This window comes from Gigantopelta aegis, chromosome 8 (genome assembly GCF_016097555.1).
Source record: "Gigantopelta aegis isolate Gae_Host chromosome 8, Gae_host_genome, whole genome shotgun sequence".
Lineage (NCBI taxonomy): Eukaryota > Metazoa > Mollusca > Gastropoda > Neomphalida > Peltospiridae > Gigantopelta > Gigantopelta aegis.
In genome coordinates this window covers 35,934,648-35,946,994 of record NC_054706.1, presented here as the reverse complement: position 1 = coordinate 35,946,994, position 12,347 = coordinate 35,934,648, and positions in this window count along the sequence as shown.

Here is a 12,347-nt window from a genome sequence, read left to right as displayed (position 1 = left end):
CCTTGATTTTGCTGTTAACAAGGGTCGTAGATTCATTACAGAATAATGGATGATTGCCATACAAATGCATGTGTGGAATTCCGTCAAAGAAAATACAAGTTATCCTAAATTTATGAGACTAAGTTTTGTGATGGAAAGACAAACGGACAACCTGATTCCAGTATACATGTACCCGCAACTGATTGTGTGGGTATAAAATACAACATCGTAAAATTTCCCAGCCAACAGCACATATTAACAGGCCTTTTCCTAGCCATTTATAGCGCTGTGGTATCCCAGCACTTTAATTTAAAAAACATGGTACCATAGCGCTTTAAATTTCAAACTGAATGCTTAAAATTATCATTTTGATTAGTTTTTCATTGATTTCTGGTTCTGTTTGATAATGATACGTACAATATTATTTTTTATAAGAAATACATACAAATTATGGTTGATATGTAAGTAAATCACCAAATTCATAATTATGAACAATCAGAATATGACGTTCACAGTAAACTACCCCAGGGCTTTAAATAATTTTTGAGGAAAGGCCTGATTAATTACAATGCACTACAAGCTGCATGCATCAGTGTTATTATTCTCATTAGTGTAATATTATTCATGGTACATTTTATTTCATGTTTTCAGAAATTGTTTTCATGCCTAATGGAGATGAATGATACGCACCCACAAAATTTTGTGAAGTGAACTTGATATTGGCCAATAGACATATATAGCATGCGCAACGAAGTGCCTAGAAGACATTGTAGCCCAATATTATTAAAATCTGTCCAGTGGTTAAAAAGGTATTCACTTATTAACACACCTGCTAAAATGCTACCCACGCACATATATATGTACAAGACTATCGTTGTATCCCCTTTTGCCCATCGGTTAGCAGATCGGCTAATATTATTAAATAAGGCACAATTTCAAAGATAAGCTGTTGCATAATAATAGTACAGAAGATTGCCAAAGCCATCTAACACAGTGGGACACTAGCATATATGATTGGACCAGGTGACAATTGTCAGTCTATCACATTTACACATCATTTCGCACATGAAACATTGTCCAAGAATTCCAAATTTCCCTGACCAAGGTTGGATTTCCCTGACTTTTCAAAAATTTCCATATTTCCCTGTCCAGCTGTAAAATTCCCTGACTTTTCCCTGACCTGTGGCAACCCTGGGTATGTTCTTACCTTGCGTATGTACACAAAATACCATCTACTACCTCAACAGATAATTAACAGCACTAATCTATACAGTAGAAATAAATTGCAGTTCATGGCGAAGGCACAGAGCAATTTCCTTAATTTTGCAACAGCTATATTGCAAACTCAATTTTCAATAGTAATTACAGATGAAGTCGAAATCACCAATTGTTTTGTTGTTTTTTTACATCGAAGGGAAATTATATCATTCATGACATGTCATTTTATACTTTTCTAACAAATTTCACAAATAGGATAAGTGGCATTTTCTTATTTATGAAATTTATTTTGATGATAAAATTATTCAACCAAATAATTAATTTGATGAAAAATATTTCAATAATTGACATTTTGTATTTTGTACAGTAATGCATTTCTTGACTTGCAGAACAATGACAACTAAAGGAAGACAACTAGACTGAAACACATGTACTCATATAAGTGTTTCGGATGATAAACATACCCTAATTTTAGTAGTTTGCATGTAGCTCTGGGAGGGAATCGAAACCACGTAATGAACTGCAATTACTATGATTTATAAAAGTGAAGTTCCACCATATAAAATATGCTATATTGTTCAGATCCTGACAGTCTACATTTTTGCTGTGCATGCCGACAACTAATTAGTGCGGTCAATATGTCAAGGAACAGGATTACTGCACATACATGTACAGCTTACTTTGGCTGTCAAAGAAACAAAAACAAAGTTTTAATAAACACAGGGTATCAGATTAGTATATGAGATTGCTAAGTCTATCTGATGTAATAAATGTAGGTTGTTGAATAAGCACATGGGTAAGATTTAATAAATTGCTCTCCTGAAATTATGTAGAAGAGCAATTGCTCTCAGTGTTCAACTGGAAAAAGAATCTGCAAGATGTTGCTAAATTTATTTGTGTAAAAAATAACTTATATATATTTAAAATTAATTTTAAATGACTTAAATATGCAACGAGATGAGTATCGACATATGCGACAATAAACCAAGTTTATGTTTTTAGGACTCAGTTACTACAAAAAAGCCACTGAAAAAATATTACCTTCTCCCTCCAGTATACAGTATGAATATAATTCGTCAATATCACCAAGTAAAATTGCTAATCTTTTCAGTGAACACAATTTTATGAGATTTAATTATTTTGGTAGTATCCAAGTTGGATACTATTATCCTGTTCAATTATTTAGACCCAAAGTTTTTTGCAAATGTTACGTTTATTTCCTATTCGATATTTGTTTTCTTTGCATTTACATGAAAAGAAACCCAAACCCCGACAGGTTTTATATACAAATCATCATATAAAATGCACGAAGTTGACTTAATTCCACTTTTTAAAAATCTCTGTGTCTTTTGAATGCACATTATTTCGCCTATAAATAACTAAGGTCATTTGCATATCAAAAGCATCATTCTATAGTGAGTTTCAAACTAATGTTCGCTTCTATCGTCCTATCCGCACAAATCGTAGTATGACCTATATTTAAGAAAGTTTGAAAAAAAAATATGTATCAAATATTATAATTATATTGTGGAATACACAAGCGCGCGCGCTGAAGAGAGAGAGAGAGAGAGAGAGAGAGAGAGAGAGAGAGAGAGAGAGAGAGAGAGAGAGAGAGAGAGAGAGAGAGAGAGAGAGAGAGAGAGAGAGAGAGAGAGACGTCATTTATGTAACGACGCACTCGACATATTTTAATCTATGGTTATATGGTTATAGGGAGAGAGAGAGAGAAGAATATGGTATGCATGCGATTGGTGGAGATGTGACCCTCTGCACAACCCCAACCCCACTTAAGGCCTCTTTTGTATATGGAGCGGGACGTAGCTCAGAGGTAAAGCGTTCGCTCATGGTAGGTCGACTGATCGATCCCACATGGTGGACCCATTGGGTTGTGTCTAGTTCCAGCCTGTGCACCACAACTGATGTATAAAGGCTGTGGTATGTGCTATCCTGTCTATGGGATGGTGCATATAAAACGTCCCTCATTGCTTATCAAAATTGCTTATCGGAAACAGTGGCCCATGTGGCGGTAGCGAGTTTCTTTCTCACTGTCATAATGCTCCTTAACCGTTTTGTCTGACGCCACATAAACGTATATCAAATGCGTTGAGTGTGTCGTTAAATAAACATTTCTCTCGTATGTATGTGTAGTCTATATGCATTTCTAGTCGATTAGTTTATAGGTTGTTAGGTTGTTTGATAGTGAATGATATGGAAATAAATTGTTTTTGGTGTTAAAGAGTTCATGCATACATTAAAGTAATACTCCTGATGGGTATGGAGAAAATAACTTAATCAGTCGACGAACTCATTTCTTCATCACTATCTTCGTTAAGGGGGACTATCACAGGGGGTATTTTATTTCTTATAAAACTATTTTGTTTTCTAAAATCTTCTTCGATCTTTATTACATGTTTAACTGCGTCAGAGAAGTGTGTAGGTGTGACAGAGTTCAATGCATGTGCAAGTTCTCTCCGCACCGTGGTCATTTTACCATCATTATGACGAGCTATGTGCCCTTTGACTTGACTCCAGATCAGTTCTATCAGATTGAGTTCAGAATGTCTTGGCGGCAGTCTTAGACACAAGTGCCCATGGCGTTCAGCAATATCATCAGTAACAAATTGCTTTGCACATTTGTTACTTTTCACAAGTTCATAAAGAACTGGCTTTGTCATGTTACTCTCAAAAGGTATATTTTTGTTTCGTAGCCACGACTGAATTTCTTCCTTTTTAGCGTTTAGTGCAGGACATCGTGTAATCTCAGTTAATTTGTTGTGGTAGCTTGCGTTATCCATGACGATAACAGAAGGTTCTGGTAGAGAAGGCATAAGTTGTTCTTCAAACCGTTTGATGAAATTGTCATGATTTATCTCACCATGATAGTCTCCGTCTGTTTTTTTAGCCTCAAAGATCAATTCACAGCCATCTTTCAATCCATATTTATCACAGCCAGCATGACAAATAATAAGTCTTTTTCCCTTCCCTGTCACCGAACAGAGTTTAGGAACTCGATCAGCAGCGTCTGATTTCGGCAGGTGATTGGCGGTACTTGTGCCCGGGTGGATATCTGTCCAGTGGTGGGATGTTGTGTGGTTGACATTCACACAGGTCTCATCTTGATACACTATTAAATACCCCTGTTCTCGTAAACTGGATATTTCATGGAGATAGGACAGTCTCCTGTCTGATATATTGGCGTCCTCAAAAATCACTTTTCCGGTTGTAGACATATGTTGGTATTTAAAATCGAGGTCATGGAGTGTTCTTCGTAAAGTTGATATGAATATGTTGATTCCACATTCCTCCCTTAAAGCCACGTTAATCTTATGTAATGTAGGTAATTCGCCCTCTCTATAAAATCTGTATACTCGTCGTCTAATAACATCTTTATCAAATAAATCGATGAGTTTTCGGTCGCGTTTTTTAACAGTGATTTCTGTGCTTGGATTCGTAGAGCTTAGATTTTTCACAGTTCTTTTTACTGTTGAAACCGAAACTTTAAGTGCAGCGGAAACTCGATCGACAATTCGATAAGAAGCATACCTAGGTCTACCGCGCTGATATTCATCTTCAAAATAATCGAAAACGTTCTTAATACACGATTTTACATCAACTGAAGTGTTTTTCGATTTACCCATATTTTTCATCAAATAACAATAACAAGAATGTCGACTAATACATTTTCAATGAATTTATATGCCCTACCTAACTTGTATTTTACGTGGTTTACACATTGCTACAATAGCACGTGCAGTCATAGATCGAAATAATGATGTTATTGACCAAGCAATGCTATCGTATTTTGAACATTCAAGGCTGTGTCTGCGGGATGAAAAAGTGGTTGAACCCATACGAGTCCGAACAATAGCCCTTTGGTTTTTCGCATTACAAATGTAACACCACACCCCCAAACCCCAGCCCCTAGCACCACCCTAAATACTATATATATATATATATATACGTATGAGTTCCCAATTTAGAGGCAAATTAAATAACATTTTTATTATTATTTGATGTTGGTGGCCTTTGACATTTTAACACCACCCCCCCCCCCCCCCCCCCGGTCTTCTGGGTCCGGCCCTGCATTAAATTTATTTATAAATTTGGAAAGCACATTCCTGCATTGATTCTTCTTTGAAATGACAGTCAACATATATCTTCAAACCTTATTATATAAATTTAAATAGGCAGTCTCAAAGCTGCTTAATGATGCAAAATATGCTATGAAAATTAAATGCATGTCATTTGTATTTTTCAGTTAATTATGCCACGATTATTTTATGTGCAATCAATTGATTTTTAGTTATTTGTGACAAATAATACTTTATTACACCGAGGTGGAAGAGATACCCATGTGATATTTATCGCCTCTTCACACTGTGGAATATGCCATTTGTGAGGTCGTGACCTCTGATCAGGTCATCGACTGTGTCACACAGTACAACTCTGCATATAGTCCATGCGCCAGGCAAAATTTGACTACCAAAAATGGGACTAAAAGCCACTATGGTTTTCAGTTAGCTTGACGTCTGAACTGTATGAAAATATGTGATGGACATTTCAGAAGCCCAGCTAAATATGAAAATGGCGGCCATTTTTCAAAATGGCGTCAACTATTTAACTGTTAACATATATCGGAAATTAGCTCCTGCTTCAAAATTGGCTGTGGTAAGGCATAATCAGTTGATTGAATACTGTCCAGTATTGCATTCTGAATATTCTAATGTATATTTTATAGCATTATTTTTATGTATTTAAAAATACTTGAGAAAATACGAAGGAAAAAATGCAAAAAAAAGTATCTTTTTTGTTTATACACTGATTTGTATATAAAACAAACCCCAAAGAATAAATGGTTATTATATTTTTTTAATCAGTGTAGCCCATAGTGATTCAGAAAATAAAATCCCCATGTATGAGGCATGGATATTTTTATCCCCAGTACTTTGAAATCAGGGCTGCCAGACTTATCCAGAACTCACTAATATAAGGGGTCGGCATAACAAATTTAAGTTTTTAGTCATTTGTATTGTTTCTATGATAATGAACATTTGCAAGAAATTATAGAAGTAATTACCTTTACTGTTGTCTATCAACAAAATCCATGTGATGATGCAAGATGGCGTCCATTTTTGGCGGGAAAATGAAAATATTGTTTACTGATGGAATAAAGCGTTTAGAGGTTTGTGGAAGTTGCCAAAGAGTGATTCGTTAACACTGTTTTAGCTGATCTCCAAGGTGCATCCAAAGGTTAAAAATGATCAATATAAAACATGGATTCGAAACTATGTCACTATACTAACAACAAAAAAATCAGAACAATTTCTGTAATAGAGATAAACAAGATTTCACTACAAACTGTTTTAGTTGTTTTTAATGAGTTAGACGGCGTCAGCTGACTTGTTTCGTTATTGCCAGCCAATATAGACGCCATTTTGGATTTATCAGGATAGCTTTAGCAAATCGGTTTCAACCACAGAAATCAGTAACAGGTATTCACTTCTTGCCAAATTTCCTTGTCACAGAAAGACCAGAAGTGTCTAAAATTTAGCACTTTATAACTGATGCATGAAAAGGTTGAAACAATTGCAGTCAAACAGTATCATCATCAGGAGTCGTACCCTAAATATTCATACCAAATTGTTAGGATCTATAATCGAGATAAATAACTTTTTTATTACAAGCATGCCGAAATGGACCTCATCTTGTAATTCATCCGGACATCATATCACATGAAACTGATGTACTTTAATAAAGGGTAATAATTTTCATCACCATAGGAAGACCAGAAGTGACGAAAAATTAAAATGTGTTAGCCCTTTGTAATTGGTGCATAACAGTGTGAGAGCATATAATCATCATAAGGATTTGAATCCATGTCATTACATATCTAATTACGCTAAAAATTCAAACCAACTTGTTAGGATCTGTAGTAGAGATAAATAGCATTGTATTACGAGCAGTTTAAAAAAAGAAAGATTTAGAATGACTTGAGCTAACCAGTAAACAATATTTTCGTTTTCCCGCCAAAAATGGACGCCATCTTGGATTTGGTCATCATTGCATCAGCCTGGGTAGAATCTGGGATGTTAATGTGTATCCCGTGGAGAAACCCAATGTTAATGTGTATCCCGTGGATTTTGCTGTATTGCTACTACACAATGGAAGTCTGTATCAGCAGATCTGATGAACCCCAATGTTAATGTGTATCCCGCGGATTTTACTGTATTGCTACTACACAATAGAAGTCTGTATCAGCAGATCTGACGAAATCCAATGTTAATGTGTATCCCGTGGATCTTACTGCATTGCTACTACACAATGAAAGTCTATATCAGCAGATCTGATCAACCCCAATGTTAATGTGTATCCCGTGGATCTTACTGTACTGCTACTACACAATGGAAGTCTATATCAGCAGATCTGATCAACTCCAATGTTAATGTATATCCCGTGGATCTTACTGTACTGCTAGTACACAATGGAAATCTATATCAGCAGATCCCGTGGATCTTACTGTATTGCTACTAGACAATGGAAGTCTATATCAGCAGATCTGATCAACTCCAATGCTAATGGGTATCGTATGGATCTTTGATTTGACCAATTAAAACACCACTATGTTAGCTGCCAAATGAGATGTATTCTGAATGATGAAGAGTTTCCCTGAAATGGTACTGGGTTGTTTGACATCTATCAATGTGGAATTCAGATATTCTATTTTATACTCTTAAAAAAAAAAGAAACTAGACATTGGTAAAAATAATGCTATTGGACTATTTTTCAAAATCAAAGACATCGTAAAGACAGCCAAGTAAGTGAGCAAATGGTGATGCAAAAACACTAGAAAACATGTCTGATTCACATAAACATAGTCATAGTCAACGTTTGAAGTTCTGTAACTTTGCATGCTGAACCCTCCGTTGGTAGGGAATAAAAGGCCAAATCAGCAATGATTCAAACTGACCGCATAACGACAATGTAGGCAGACAGACAGACAGTTTATTCAGTAAAAGGCCTCTGGCCCAAAATACAATCACATGATTCTTCACATAACGGTCTGCCATTTAATTTTATATTGTAGTAATAGTAAGGCAGTGCATTTATAAATATTCAGTGTAAAAAAAGTTCACCATTCATTCTCAATCTAAATACATGTACATAGTATAAGAATTTTGATAAATTTAGTAAACACATTTCGTTTTGAGATGACATCAGATTAATGAAGTTAATTGTTAATGGTAGACCAGCATTTACTTTCACAAAGGGTAAAATGTACATATTTCTCAAATAACTATATTTTTGCATACAAATAATACATGGAGCTGATCTTCAATAAAAAAAACACCTGGTTATTATCTAGACAAAAAGTGCATAATCTTCTCTCGTATACAATATTATTAAATCTACCTGTATCTACACATAAAACAAAACTATTACATCTAAATTTTGATAATGCAATTTGGAATCTCAAGGGGATATTCATGTGTAAATAACATTTAATAGAGATTTATACTGGTTATAATAATAGCAAGGTAACGCAATAATGCCATGATTGACATCAGCTCAATGCAATAATGCCATTGGGAGATTGCAAGCTGGGTGTATACTACCAAATCAAATCCCATAGACGACAATAGTAACATATACGGCTAAAACTCCTACCTGCAACGTATCAACCGACATAAACGCCACGGATATAAATACTACCACCCCTTACACTTAAAGTGAATCAGAAAAAAATGGGGGTCAAGCTGCTCGTTTCTGAGATAACGGGTAGCGTCTATGACTACCCTAGTTTCGCACAAAATTTGAGTACTTTTTTTTACAGGTACCCCATACATGTTTCAAGCACAAGGCTACCTGACATATTGGTACTAGATGAAATAAAATTGCACATTTATTTTACCCAGATGAAACTATTATTTTTTACAACCAACACACTCACATTTATAACCAATCACAGGACTTGTGGTGTTCACTTCTCTATCAAAAGTTCGGTGCACCTCGAACTTTGACCCAGCCGGAAGTTATTTGGTATAGTACTACCAGCTGGGGCAACTCAACAAGCTGTGGCAAGGCACTTTGGCATCTCCAGATAGACCACCTCTGCTTTATGGGCACGGTACAACGCCACTCAAGGTGTTAATGACAGGCCAAGGTCAGGTCGTCCCAGAGTAACCACCGTCGCTCAAGATCAATACATCCAGGTGCGTCATCTTCGAAACTGAACCACAACAGCAACACAAATCCCTGGACTACGCAGAATTTCTGACCAGACAGTTCATAATCGGCTGATGGAGGCAGAAATTTCCCCTAGAAGACCAGTGCAACATGTTTTGACCCCACGTCACTTAGCGGAGCATATGCAGTGGTGCCAGCAGAGGGTTAGATGGACATGTCCCAGGTGGAGGACTGTTTTGTTCTTTGACGAGTCTCGTTTACCTTGGCTTTCCCGTTCGCCGGATTTCAACCCAATAGAACATCTATGGGATGCACTGGATCAGTGTGTGCGCCGGAAGAATCCACCACCCCAGACACTTCCGCAACTTCTTACAGTACTGCAGCATGAGTGGCAGAACATTTCACAATATGTTGTGCAAAGTTTGATTGCTTCCATGTGTCGCCATTGTCAAGCTGTCATCAGGGCTCGTGGTGGTCATAACCGATATTGACATTTTGCCCACCCTTATGTCATACATATTCCTGTGTACATGTTTCAGGTGGATTTCCAAATATACTGTTTTTGACATGTACAGAGTAACCTCCTTCCCATGGCGTCTTGATCTTTGGTTGCTTACATCATGTCTACCATTTTTTTTTTTGTTATTAAAGTTTGAAAATCAATGTCAAGTGTCTTTTTTTTTAATGTATACACGTTTTCATATAACAAATATATTATTTTAATATACCATTAAAATTAATTATAATAATTTTAGGAAATAATAAAAAAAAGTGCATTTTATTGTCTGTAAAATGATCACTTTGATTCACTAATTACTGTTAAAATGGACCGAGATACACCATTTAAGGTACAAAACGTTATACTGTTGAAATTCAACATCTATTTTACATACTAAAAGCTATTGTTGATTGGCCTTTTTTTTCTAAATCAACCTTGATCAATCAATCATCTTTTTCTACCACAGCCCATGGGAATCTTTTTCATATAATAGAAAATCAATCGGTTTGGATCTCCAGAGATGTGATGATCGATTATAAAAATTCATAATAAATAATTATATAGGAAAATGTTAACTGTAATTTTTCCTCCAGTCCTGACGATGTAACACCGGTGTAAACATGTTGGCATTTGCGTTTGGTTTTCATGTGTAAAGAAGAAAAAAAAATATACATTAAATATTTATTAAAGATAAAATTAGCCATTTGTATGATCTAGATCACTGTCTATAAGTGCATGATGCTTACAATTAAAATTCTTCTTATCTTCATATTATTCTAACCGATTGTGTCATCAAAAAGGTGGAGGGGGGGGGGGGGGGAAGACGTATCCCAGTGGTAAAGCATTCGCTTGATGCGCGATCGGTCTTGGATCGATCCCCGTCGGTGGACCCGTTGAGCTATTTTTCTTTGTTTCAGCCAGTGCTCCACAACTGATGTAACAAAGGCCATGGGATGTACTATCATGTTTGTGGGATGTTGCATATAAAACATCCATTGCTGATAATAAAAAACAGAGTAGCCCACGAAGTTGCGAAAAGCAGGTTTGCTCTCTCAATATGTGTGTGTACGCCATATAAACATAAATAAAATAAGTTGAGTGTGTCGTTACTAAAACATTTCCTTCATCTCCAAGGGTCATAATCAACATCAAAAAGAAAGAAAGAAAGTAATGTTTTATTTAACGACGCACTCAACACATTTTATTTATGGTTATATGGCGTCAGACATATGGTTAAGGACCACACAGATTTTGGGAGGAATCCCACTGTCGCCACTACATGGTCTACTCTTTCCGATTAGCAGCAAGGGATCCTTTATTTGCGCTTCCCACAGGCAGGATAGCACAAACCATGGCCTTTCTTGAACCAGTTATGGATCACTGGTCGGTGCAAGTGGTTTACACCTACCCATTGAGCTTTGCGGAGCACTCACTCAGGGTTTGGAGTCGGTATCTGGATTAAAAATCCCATGCCTCGACTGGGATCCGAACCCAGTACCTACCAGCCTGTAGACCGATGGCCTACCACGACGCCACCAAGGCCGGTCTAATCAAAATCAAGTGCATGTTGCTAAAAGAGCTGGAATTGTCTCGGAGGTGTACTGGTATTTCATTCGTGTTTAAACCAGAATATTAAACCAAAAGGGGTGGGGGTGGAGGGATAAGATCTCCACTGACAGCAAGTGTGGAGTTTAATTTCTTCTGGTACATGTAGTCAAATACTCAAAGAAAAATACTACCAGTTCACTTTCCATCACATTGTCATCTGTTTGGCCAATCCTCAGGAATGTCTGTCTCCGTGTTCCAGGTTTATGACATTAAACATTTATATAATGTCATATTAAATGCTTGTATTTTACAATGGCTTGGTATTTCCCAGAAAAGAAGAAGAGAAATGGGTTTCTAAAAAATCCCTTGTGATTCTAATATTCTATATAATAGAACTTACTATACATAAAGAAAAAAAGATACAAAAAGAAGTATAACATTAATAATTCAAACAAAACTGAAAAAGTAAAATATTTATTGATGTATGCTGGAATAGTTAAGATTTCTTGAACATTATTTTAAAATCAGCTGATCACATTTTAGCTCATTAGTTTCTGAGAAGTATACTAAAAAATAAAGCAATTCATAAATAATAAATACCGTCTATAAACAATGCATGTTTTTAGATACAATACTACAGACAACCAACAAAAATCAGATCTTACTACACTACTAATACACAATGGAAGTCTATATCAGCAGATCTAATGAAACCCAATGTTAATGTGTATCCCGTGAATCTTACTGTACTGCTACTACACAATGGAAGTCTATATCAGCAGATCTGATGAACCCCAATGATAATGTGTATCCCTTGGATCTTACTGCACTGCTACTACACAATGGAAGTCTAATGGAAGTCTAATATGGATCTTACTGCACTGATTACACAATCTGATCTGATGAACCCCAATGTTAA